This window comes from Amphiprion ocellaris, chromosome 4 (genome assembly GCF_022539595.1).
Source record: "Amphiprion ocellaris isolate individual 3 ecotype Okinawa chromosome 4, ASM2253959v1, whole genome shotgun sequence".
In the NCBI taxonomy this organism is placed as follows: domain Eukaryota; kingdom Metazoa; phylum Chordata; class Actinopteri; family Pomacentridae; genus Amphiprion; species Amphiprion ocellaris.
In genome coordinates, this window is record NC_072769.1 from 33,253,542 (window position 1) to 33,265,985 (window position 12,444).

Genomic DNA, 12,444 nt, shown 5'->3' on the forward strand with positions numbered 1-12,444 from the left:
CATTGTTCATCAAGACACACCTATAAATAAGCATCATGAAGGTGTAAAGGAAAAAAAATAGAACTAAAAACAGAACATTTTACACATTAAATTGTCTTTAATGACCATGAAACATGCAGGGTTGAGACTGATCATAGTTGCTGTAGTTTAGGTTTTAGAGAATCTGGCAGCCAACTGAGTGTCAAGGAAACGAGACTGTGTTCAAAAACAACCCAAACTTCAAAGTAATGACACCAGGATCTGATGCAGCAGCATCCTCCTTTATCAGGTACTTGGAAGGCAACAGAGGCCAAACAGCTGCCAAACCAAACGTAAAGAATGAGTGACATCCTTGGAAGTGATGGATTACCATGAAACTTACGTTCATATTTAGCAGAGAATAAAGCCTTCAGACTTTGGTAATCATCTGGCTTTTCTTGTAGTGATACCAGGAAGCTGAAATTTTGTATTTTATTGTCTCGCCAATAGCCTTGGATTATTATGAGCATGAATTCTAATGAGGTAGCTGCACAGCGGCTCAGTGGTTAGCACCATCATCTTGCAGCTGGAAGATCCCCGGTTCGCATCCCCGCCATCCTGGGATCTTTCTACAAGGAGTTTAAACTACAATCACGAACACAGCAAAACCTGCATGGTGACCTACAGTAGCTTAGATGTGCAGATTTTAGATTCAGGAGTCCTTTAGTCCAAATGAAGAAAAACAAATGCATCATTTTGTACTTTTATCCCCTGAACTGTAAATGTGATTGTTGTTGCATGTTGTATAGGTACTTGGGGATACTTGCACCAACCTGAGTGAACTTAGAGTTGTCATGGCTTCAGTCCTTTTCATGGCCCTTAAATTGCATGGAAAAGTATAACCTGTCAGTCGCACGCAGTTCCAGTGTTGCAAGTATATAATGTCAGCTGTAACAGAGGCAACAAGTATCTCAGATGTTAGATTGTCAAAATGAAACTTTTGAGAACACTCATTGTGTTTTCGTTTAAGCTGCCATGGAGATTAAAATGTAGCCTGCTGGTTACTTCTGATCTGATCCTAAAATGTCAAATTAAAAAGAGACGTGTACAAAATGATCCAAATTTATGAACAATTAACAGTATATAAATTACTTGTTTGCGTATAGATTCACTCGTTTAACGTCAATTCCTTGGCTTCAAAGTTTAAAAAATGAGATTCCAAATGATTGTAACTCCATCCCAGCAGAAGCATAATACCTGACTGAGTACTACTACATGTCTGAAATAAAGATGCAACAATTAATCGATTAGTGGCCAACTATTGAGGTAATTGCCAACTATTTCTATCAATTACTCAGTTTGAGTATCTTTTAAAGAAAAATGTCAAAACTCTGTGGTTCCTGCTTCTCAAATTTTAACATTTTCAGGTTTCTTTGCTCCCCTGTGACTGTAAACAGAATATTTTTCAAGTTGTGGACAAAACAAAACATTTGATGACATTGTTTTGGCCTTTAAGAAACAACTGACTGGCATTTTTTCTTTTACCATATTCTGGCATTTTATAGACCAAACAGCTAATTGAGAAAGTAACTGGCAGATACATTGTGACATTGTGAATTGAAGCCTTAGTCAAAAAAGGGCTATACAGTAATAAACTACACAGTTATCACACCATTCAGTATACCCGTTTGAAATGTTAAAATTGTTCCTGTGTCTACGAGTGAATTACAGCGGCTTTGCATTGTATAACAGCATTCATTTCATGATCTACCATCATTTAATGAGGTGTGATAAGATGCCTGCAGCATGTCGGTGTTCAGCTCTGAGTACAAGCAGCTAGTGATTGGACTGCTGCCGTTACCCTCAGACCTGATTTTCCTCACCTCAGTTACCTTATTCCTTCATATGACCCTTCTTCCTTGTTGTTGTTCACCTCCTCCAGGGGATCTACAGGTTTTGCTCAATTATTTTGTTTTGATAAGGTGTTACAAGACCTTCAGATATCTTTCTCTCAGTCGATTCAGTGCACTCAGCTGCCCCCAGTCTTTCTAATGCAATTTAACTTGTTTTCGTTTCAACAATGAAGCCTTATTAGTCGGCACAGTGTGTGAATACAATTAAGCATCCTACGGGAGGAATAAAGTAGCTGAAGTCAATGTAACACACATCTTTAGCTACAGATATATTTGCAAGTTTATGGGTGAAGACCTGAAGACTGAACTACGAAGCAAGATTATTGTGGTAGCAGGTATGTTAAGCGTAATGTTTCTCGGGGTTAAGAAGGTGGCTCTCTTCTAACCTGCTAGATAACCATGGCAACTGATGTTGTGGAGCTAATTATTTAAGCAAATTATTTCCTGATGATTCTTTATGAGCAATGCAGATTCTCAGTTGAAGGAATATGTTCTATTTGTAAACTTGTATGTTACTGATCGCACTGAATGAAGCCGTGGAGTTACAGTATCACACACTGTATGCAGTGTGTTGCCATGGCAAACAACACAACATCTATTCAGCTGGTGATGCAAAAATCACATAAATTCGTTTTTATGTTTAGTCTTGATTTGCTGTGAAGTCTGTTACACTGCTGGTACTGCAGCTGATAGAACACACATTAGAAAGTATATTAGTTCATTAATATTTATTACAGAGAATATTAAATCATTAACATTAATTTCACTTTGATTTGACCAGAAATTTAAGGAATATCCTGCATCATGGGACATGATGCAGATTGTCATGTGAATGTGATCAGAGTTAGAAACAGAAAGTCTGATTTAACAGAGGAAGTTGATAACCACCTTCATGATACCTGTTGCCTCTGACTGGGGTTTTAGTTTTGTTGAGTCGACGTACAAAAAGAAAGCCTGACTATGTCAAACCTGCTTTGCAGTTCAGCCCTCAGGCATCTCAGTCACAACAACAAAGCAATATACCAATATTTCCCCCCCAAAATTACAGAAAGACATCTGATAACTTTAACCAACACAGCAACACATTTCCTCGAACAGTCGATGCAAGTGTAAAAAAAATAACTTCAGGTTTTCGTTTTTATTTCATCAACACCCTTTGGCACAGCAACTTCATGGATGTGATTGGTGGTGACAGCACACACCTCTTGTCATTTCACTAAAAGCAAACATTCAGTTCAGAGCTCAGGTGTAGTCTGTGCAGGCAGGTATATGGTTAGACAGGCAGGTAGGCAAGTCATCTCTTGCAGTGGTTGTTTTTTTGCATGAAACTGCTACAGACAGGAGATACTTTTTTTAGTGTTTACTACCACCGTTGGTTTATTGATTGTTGTCAAGATGTAAAAAGATTTTCCCCCTCCACTGTGGAGGTTCTGGAGAAATAAGGAGTTATAATTTTTCAAAAAATTAGATTTTATAAGACAAATGGACGGTTTACATAAAGGATCTCAGTCTGGAATAATTTGCCACATGACGGAATCAGCCAGCATTCAGTCAAACATCATCCCAGCGGATGTGGACGGTATGCGTTTGTGCTGGAGAGGCTATGACAAATGACATATACAGCACATACAATTACTTGTTCCTTGTTGTAAAAGCTTTGTTCTGTCCGGATTTCCAGTTTAATTGGGGATTTTTAGTCACAGTTTAGACAAGAGCTGCAGCGATTGTGTCATTGTGCAGTTTGCCAACATGTTTGCACCTGTCAGTTTATCTGCTTGTTTTTGGGTTTTTTTGTTTTGTTTTTTTTTCTCAGACCTATTTTATACAATGCATTCCTAGATCTACTGCTTAGGTGAGTTATCGTAACTTATAAAACCAGTGAACAGACCTACAACAATAAAACCCAAAATACAACAAACTGTAGTTTACCATTATGATGCAGCTCTAAAGAAAAAAGTATGCCATCATGTGTTACTTGAGGCCTGGTGTTTAAAAAAGGGTTCTAAGATTTTGTTCTTTTTTTCACAGGTACTAGCACCTGTGAAAAGAAACTGAATTTAAATTACCTTCAAAAAATAATATAGTATAAAGACACTGTATCTGGAAAGTGAGGTGAAGTGAAGTCACATATGACTCCTCTGAAGGATTCTCAAGCTTTTTGGACATCGGACTGGACACTATTTTTGACAGAAACTAAACGCCGCACATCATCACAACACACAATCTCCACCGTGAAGCATGGTGGCGGCAGCATCATGATGTGGGGATGCTTCACTGGGAGGCTTGTAAAGGTGGAGGGTAAAATGAAAGCAGCAACTTACAGGGAAATCCTAGAGAACAACCTGATGCAGTCAGCGTTGGAACTGCAACTTGGGAGAAGATTTGTGTTCCAGAAAGACAATAAACTCAAGCAAACAGCCAAAACTACACAGAAATGGCTTAAAGACAAGGTGAATGTTCTGGAGTGGCCGAGTCAGAGCCCGGGCCTCAATCTAGATAAGATAAGATAAGATAAAGTTCTTTATTTCTCCCCACTCCAGGGGAAATTTACATTGTTACAGCAGCTTTATTTACAATATATACAAGGGTGGCAAAATTTTTTAACAGAAAAAATAAAAATAAAAATAAAGTTTAAAAGTGCAGAGATGTGCAGTGCAAGAATGTCAGTGCAAATTTTATGGTTTGGGGTGGTAATGATATAGTCCAGTTTATGTTAACATCAGCCAGTGATGCTGATGTTGTAAAGTCTTATAGCAGATGGGATGAAGGACCTGCGATAGCGCTCTTTCTTGCAGGGTAAGAATTTGTGGAAGGATTTAAAAACAGCTGCTCAATTTCAGTTGTAACTTAAGAGAACTTGAGCAGTTTTCAAATAGCTGTTTGCTCGTGACCTCAGTGTAACCCGACAGAGCTTCAGCAGCTTTGCACAGAAGAATGGAGTAAAATTGCAGTGTCCAGATGTGCAAGATTGATTTCAACCTATTGAGTAGATGCACCACAAGGTGTATCAACTAAATACTGACAAGGAAGGAGTGAATACCTGTGCAATCACTTACTTTACATTTTTAATTGTAAATAATTGACTTTGTACAAATTTGTTTTCACTTAGACACGAAAGAGTCTTTTTCTGTAAATTCTTGTAAATAAATTAATAATTACGTTGACCATGATTTAATACTGAAAAGCAATAAAAGGGTTAAACTTCCAATTTTTGCAGGTTTTTCTTTTCTCCATGTATGCGTTCACACTTTTACACTGATAACACAGATAAACATAAAAGGTGCATCATGTGTTGTTTGTCTGGCAACATCAACTAGTGTTTTGGTGTTTGTGTACAGTCAGGCTATTTGTGTGTCAGTAACAGGAGAAGCACATCATCCACACAACCGCACACTTGCAGGATTTTATTGTAAACTTGTAGTAATGCTGCTGTTTAGCGCTGCCCACATTTAATCAAAAACACAGAGCAGCAACCCAACATAGAAGTTAGCACAGAGGCCCATCAGAAAACCATAAATCCTGGCATAACTTCTCAGATGAACTGATGTTTGTTACTCTTGATGGAGTGGATAAACAGTCTGAAATGTCCTCTGTGGTTTGGTGCATCTCAGCTGATCTGATATATGAGGTGCACCAAACATGTCAGCAAAGCATTGGCAGATAATAATCAGCTTTTATCTTGCTTATAGTTTCCGATGTCATCTCTCTTCTCATGCAGTGTTGTGCAACCACAGACAGACATAAGCTCTTGCTCTGCTTTCCATCATACTCTTGGGCCAAAATTAACCACAGTCCCACATATATAGCATCCTACAGTACGTATGACTTCATAGGAGCAGCTGCAGAGTTCTGGAAATACCTGCCTTCTTTGTTGAATGCTCGGCCTCCACAGACAATTTAAGGAAAAATCCCAAGACGTACAAGTTTTCAGTGGTCTTTGGTTGCTCGTGGTGATCCTAATACTTTATTATTTTAGAATTATTTTATTTTTAAGCCGGATATTAAAAGTTCTTTAAAAGTTTTGTTTTCTCTCTTGTTTTGGGGCATTGTTTTGCACATCTATGGCACTTTGGTCAACTCAGATTGTTTTATAATGTGCTATTTAAATAAACTTGATTTGATTTTTATAGCACATAGAAAATTAAAGGCATTGGCTACTGAGACTAGCATATACATGTTAGTGGTGCAGTTTCTGCAAAAAATCTCTAACACAACAAGATATGGACAGAGCATAGACTCTGCATTATCAGGAGATTTGTTTCAGATGTTGCACATGAGGAATGAAAACAGCTGGTTACATGAAGAGCTACATGTTTCAGAGGCGCCACCTTATCGAGGTAAACAATGCATTTTTTGTAGCCTTTATCTCTGTGGCTTGACTCACGTCAAGCATCTCCACAAATATGGAAAAACACTCATGTATACAGTGTTTCCCTTACTTGTAGTTCTACACATATGACTGCTTTTGCTGTTTCTACCATGAAGCCACAAGGAGCTACAGTGATGGTGATTTTAACATCTGGCAAAAGGACATAGGCAACAATAGGCTTTTGTCTACACTGCCATGTTTACAGTGATGTTGATTAAAGGTGGAGTTTGTATTTCTGGAGAAAGATTGTTGATATTTTACTAGTTAGCATATTTAGATAGTTAGTATATGCCAGATTTACTGTGCCTCTTGCTTCCAATGCCTCTTTTCTCCACTAATCTTCCCTCACCCTCCTTTTTTGCCTGTCCTGTGCACGAGCATAACCGTGCACAACCTCAGCTGCCCTCTAGAGAAATGTTGTTTCCTATTTGCAAAGCCAGGGCTGTGTATGAGGAAGGAGTGGATTTTTTATCAGTGCATATATAGAATTTCTGCAAGTTGTCACTGGAGGAAGTGCAGTTTTTGCTACACTGGCCTAATGTGACAACAACTATATTGGATTAGAATCACTGACATTATTTTTAATATGTGTTGTACCTGAAAACAACATAAACAACAGCAGAGTGTTTTGGGTTCTCATAAAATAAAAATAAAAAAAGATTTTTATGTAAACGTTCCAAAACAGCAAAAATATACTGTAACACATAACAACTCTAAGACCTTGTTGATATGATATCCCAGTTTCATAAATGTAAATTAAATTTCATGTGCTATCTGGAGTACACAAGTTTGTGTACAACATAATTAGGAAATCCATAATTATGATAAATGATGTCAAAGGATGAGCTACACCTTAAAATGAAACTCGAGGTGTGACACAGACATTGCTAGAGATCTGGTCGCTTGTTGATTTTGTGTTTTTTGTTTTTCCTCATGGTTAGATGAGGAATAAACAGCAGAGTGGTACATGCAGCAGAACTGTTTGCTACAGAACACACAACATCCAGGAAGTGCTCTGTTTTGTACAGAGTGACGACGAGCGACGGGAAGAAGCCTAGAACAGAGAGAACTTGTTGTTCCTCTGCAAACTTCACTGGGACTCTTACAAAACTAGGGCACGCTGAAACTGTAATAGCTTGCAGGCACTCAGAGGTGGACCGGAGCCACCATTCCTGATTTTTGAGCGAGTGCCCATTCAAGGAGTTTTATTGGGCATCTGAAGAAACACTATGTTTACATTCGCTGATGTGATAATGTCATTAGATACGCATGATTTTCCTTCCATGACAGGATGTTGACAGATTCTTAGACAAAGATTCCAGGCTCCTGCACAGTTCCAGTCACACAGGTGTTTTTGCTTATCTGGCTTGATCAGACCTCCTCTGCTGGGCATGTGCAGACTGTTATCAAGAATTATTGCTTAACATCACACTAGCGGTAAGTCAGGCGCTGATGCTTCCCACAAGTAGCATTTTGTTGATCCCATTCCCTGTTCTTTAGAAGTGTGACAAACAATCGACTCCATTGCTGCAGGAGCTGCCTCTGAATTGAGCTATAATGAATCCCTCACCACCAGCCACACACTGCGTCTGCTCCCGACCTCAACACCCCGACAAGAAGATCCCCTGGTTCTCAGTCCCTGTCCCTTCCAATTACCTCAGCTAAGCCTCAGTCTAAACAGCCCAGCTTCTCGTAGGCTTCGAGTTTTCTTAGTGTCGATTGACTTTCTGTATTGTGCGTTCTCAGCCTAGTTCTCTTGTTTAATCATTTATCTATTCCAGGTTAGTATTTGAGTTCTGTAGATTCCGTGAGAAGAGTCACTCTTCTGCGTAAGTAAATTTAGTCTCCAGTTCTGTTGTTTTGTCTATTTCTTAGTTAATTTTCGATTCTGTATTTCCCACTATCTTTCCTGCCTAGGCATTAGCTTCCGTGGGTTAGTTTAATCTTGTTCTTGTGTTCGCATTCTGCCAGCCCACTAGAGGTTTTCCTGAGTCAGTCTGCGTCTGTAGGATTCAGTGATTGTGTCACGTTGGGTTGTAGTTTTCCGGTTTGGTCTTGTAGTTCTATTTTGTGAACCTCTGTCAAAAAAACTCTTTGTTTTACACATACCTGTCCTACATCTCATTTCCTGTGCCTGAGCCTTGAAGGAAACCGTAACATTAACGTATCTTTCTGTCTAGAAATCACTTGAAGAGCCACTTTTGTCCACAGTACTTCCTCGCCTTCTCGTTCTCTTGCTATAGTCATTTGCTAAACACTGTGTCAAATGAATCTGGAACTGCTCCGTAATCTGCTGTTCAGATTTTACCTATTTTGTACACCACCTTGAACAAAAGTGAAATGAAAGCCAAATGTAAAAGAATGACCAAAGGCCAGTCATTTTTCAGCTTTAATAGTAGTGTTCTTGTTTAAATGCGCTCTGAAAACTCTTACAATACTGTCATTTTGATCTTTATTATATTTAATCTTTTATTAACAGCTAGATACCGGAGTTGTTTTAAACTCTATGTTATTTGTGTATGGTCTTATATTTACTTAGCACAAACTGAACGCAAAAACTGAAAGCAAGATAGGTTGCAGCATCTCTCCCTTCTCAAAATAGTCCAGTGTTTATGCTTTCTGTTACTTATTCCTAATAATCCCCACTATTAATAACGTCCCCACATTTCAGTGTGTTTCAACACAGAGGCTCTTAGTCCGGCTCTCATTAACTCCTGGGAAGCTGCAGCCATCATCAGTCCAATTCACTGCCTAAAAACAAGGTGTGCTTGTATTTTTCCAGTTCCTCAGCACAATCCTGACTGAATTAAGGAACTCTACAATCTAAACTGGAAGTCCAGCTGGAATAAAAAAAAAATTGGTCTAAAAAAGGTAAAAATGTGACGTTTGGCAAATGTTGAACCAACCGCTGCTAAATTACCCCAACAAATAAGGTTCAATACGGGGAAAACAGTGGACAGTCCCACATGAGGTGGAGAAAAGTAGAACTCTTACATTTCTAGCAGTTAATGCTTTGAATTTAGTCTGACTAGAGTCTAATCATTTCTATGAATATTTTTAATAATTTGCTCTTACTGTACACACGTCTCTTTGAGTTCACTCTAGATTTTTTTTTATCATGCAACACATTTGCCACCATTTTGTAAAATACAGAGGATGATTGTACATTATGTGGAATCTTTAAAAACGTGAAATACACCTTCATCCTGTCCTGTATTTTAACCCACAGACTGTATACTGCTCTGTAAAAAATCACCTTCATCAGGTAGCTATCCATTATTTTGCCTTGACAGAATTAAAATGACATTAATTCCTTAAATTAATTACATATTTGTTATTCATGAACTTGCAGGTTCATCATATATTTCTATCATCAGACCTACAAAACAGGACTTCTGCATGTAGCTCTGTGTTGTGTTGCTCACAGAATTTATGTGCTCTGATGAATGAAGTGTCTAGTTTCCTGTTGCATGGCATCCTCTCCAAATGCAGAACAGGTTTGTTTACAGCGTTTTTTAAAACTTGAAATGCATTGTTTAGCTTGTTTGAACACAGAGCAATGAGAGCTGCAGTCACATTCTTCACTAGAACTGACCAGTTCAACGGATATTAAATAACTCTTGAGTTTCAGTTTCTTTTGGCATTAAATCAAACATTATCAGCTCTCATGCTTTTGTTGAATTTCTGTTGCTCCCATTTGCAGTGAATAGGAGCCAATCTTTTTTTTTTTTAATTTGCAACTTTTGAGCAAATCCATTAAAGTTTATTTGTGATAGGTTCGAACATGCATTAGGAGAATCTGTAATAAACAGTTATGTTTACAAGAGAAACGGTCAGCTTTTTATCACTGATAATATCGTACAAGAGGTGATGAAGTACGCTCAAATGTAAATATTCTGTCAAAATCTCCCTCAAAGATCCTGAACCAGTCAAGCGCACATGTACGTCAGTGCCTAGGCCATTGTAACAAGAAATGAAGGACTACTTACATGACCTGATAGCACAGGGCTAGGTCAGAAAGTCCAAGTCTTCATATTCCTCCCCAGTTGTGTGTGTTAGGAAGAAAGACGGCACACTGCGACTATGCATAGACTATCAAGACCTGAACAAGAAGACCTATCCTGACCGCCCACCTATCTCTCAGGTCCAAGACATCACGGACAGCTTAGTTAGGTGGTAACTCCTGGAGGAAGGAAAAGCGTACCGCCAGGGTACGAAGAAAGCAGACCACTGACAGCTTTTGTCGCTAGATGGGGACTCTATGAGTGGTTACGCATCCCCTTCGGTCTTACGAAAGCTCCTTCAGCGTTTCAGCGTTGTGGAAGAGGGTTTAGATGGCCTCACAGACATCTTCATTTCCTACCTGGACGACCCACTGGTTTTCAACAAAACCTTCAGTGACCATGTGAATGATGTACAGAAAGTGTTACGTCTAAGACAGTATGGCGTTAAACTGAAGCCCAGTAAGTGTGATCTGTTCAAGCCAGGGTTACGTTATTTGGGCAGAACAGTATCTGCAGAAGGCAGTCGAGCTGATCTTGCTGATTTTGAGGCAGTTGGAGCACTAAAAGACACTAAGCCAGAAAATGCTGTTTAGCTTTCTGCTGAGACAGACATGGACAGAGTTGTGATCGACCAAGTTGCAGTCAACTCCTCTTGGACTTCAACAGCCTGGATGGTAGCCACAGCGGTGTCAGGTGGCAGTTCCTCGGTGTCACTGCATCCAGTGGCATCCTCGACAAGGCATCTGCATCAACGTTTTCCTTTCCCAGTCTGTACTTTAGTGTAAAGTGGAAGTCAGCTGACTCTACAACACACCTGGAAGTGTTGCATTCAATCTGGCTCTTGACAGGATGTTGGTAATCGGTTTGAATTGTATAGACAATTCAAACCGATTACCAACATCCTGACAGTGAAAGTTGGGGCATAGTACAGATAATCAGGAAACTTGTCAGTGATTGCCCCTTTTAAAGCTAATAACTCTAGCTTGTCTGCATGGAAGTCATAGTTCTTTTCTGTTGTTTTTGTGTCCTCCCACTTTCCCAGGGAATCACAGTTTTGTGTCTGGTGAACGTACATGTATACATTTGTTAATGATATTTTAGTACAGTTGTTTTTATGTTGCTTGAGATAAAATCATTTTATGGTGTAAATGTAAAATGTGAGCATTGGGAATGTAAGAATGTTTCAATTCGTGTACATAATAAGGCTGGACCCGAATATTCGAATAACTGAATATTCGGTCATTGTGGTGGTATCCGAATATTAATACTCGGATTCCCCTCCAGATATTGCTATTCGCACCAGCCCTAGTATATAATTTCAGAAAAATCAAGAAAAATCATGAAAAATGTTACATTGTTCAAAAAATTAAACGGTGTTGCTTGTTATTTTCTGTAAATTAACAAAACAAGTTAAAACTGTACAATAACAGTGGATTGTTTTGAAGAACAGTGTAATTTTACAGCTAAATGTTGTAACACAAAAATGGATTACCATGTGAAAAAATTACAGATTTTTTAATGTGGCTGTTATTTACACTTTTTTCCTGTTTTTTAACAGTTAGTGTATAAGTTAGTACATTTTATATCTCTGACTTAGCTGGTTATTATTTGCCGTTTGTAAATTTGTAAAATAACAGTCAATTATTCAAGAATTTTTAGAAAATAAAACGGTAAATCTTTACATTGTGGGACTATTGTTACAGACACAAACACATGCAGACTTTGGAACAGCAGTGATGAGGCAAAATTTTTATCCCAGACGAGTTTAATTTGAAACTTCTTGAGTCCTGCCTGCAAGTCAGTACAAGAGAGAAGAGGACAAAGATAGACCTCAAGATATGCAAACAAGTAAATGCAACTGAAAATAAAAGCATGTCAGGCAGCATAGAAGAGAACTGATTAATATCTCATAGTGTGTACATTTGCACTCAGCAGAGAGTCACTGCTGTTCTTGGTGCAGGAAGACGAGTCTTAAAGGTACAGCTTCACCTTAGATCTACACAGCTGGCCTTTTGTTGGCTCAAGCCGAGGAGGATGAAAAAATGTTCGGATCAGACTGCTAAATATTTCTAATTGTGGGAATATGTGAGCGGACAGAAGGTGAGGTTCATGTCTAGTATTGAAAATCTCTGAGGTACAAAATGTTTTTTGCCACAGTGTGGAAAAAACACTCAGGAGTTTTTCTCTCTCAAAACAGGAT

At 38.7% G+C, this 12,444-nt stretch overlaps 1 long non-coding RNA gene across 1 annotated transcript; it reads left to right on the plus strand.

Annotated features, from left to right (window-relative positions):
• The first annotated feature begins 417 nt into the window (after positions 1–417).
• Positions 418–5,079, plus strand: LOC118471205 (uncharacterized). The gene is made up of 2 exons (XR_008601254.1): positions 418–3,450; positions 3,900–5,079. It is a non-coding gene; the product is annotated as an uncharacterized LOC118471205 (long non-coding RNA).
• Positions 5,080–12,444: the final 7,365 nt, after the last annotated feature.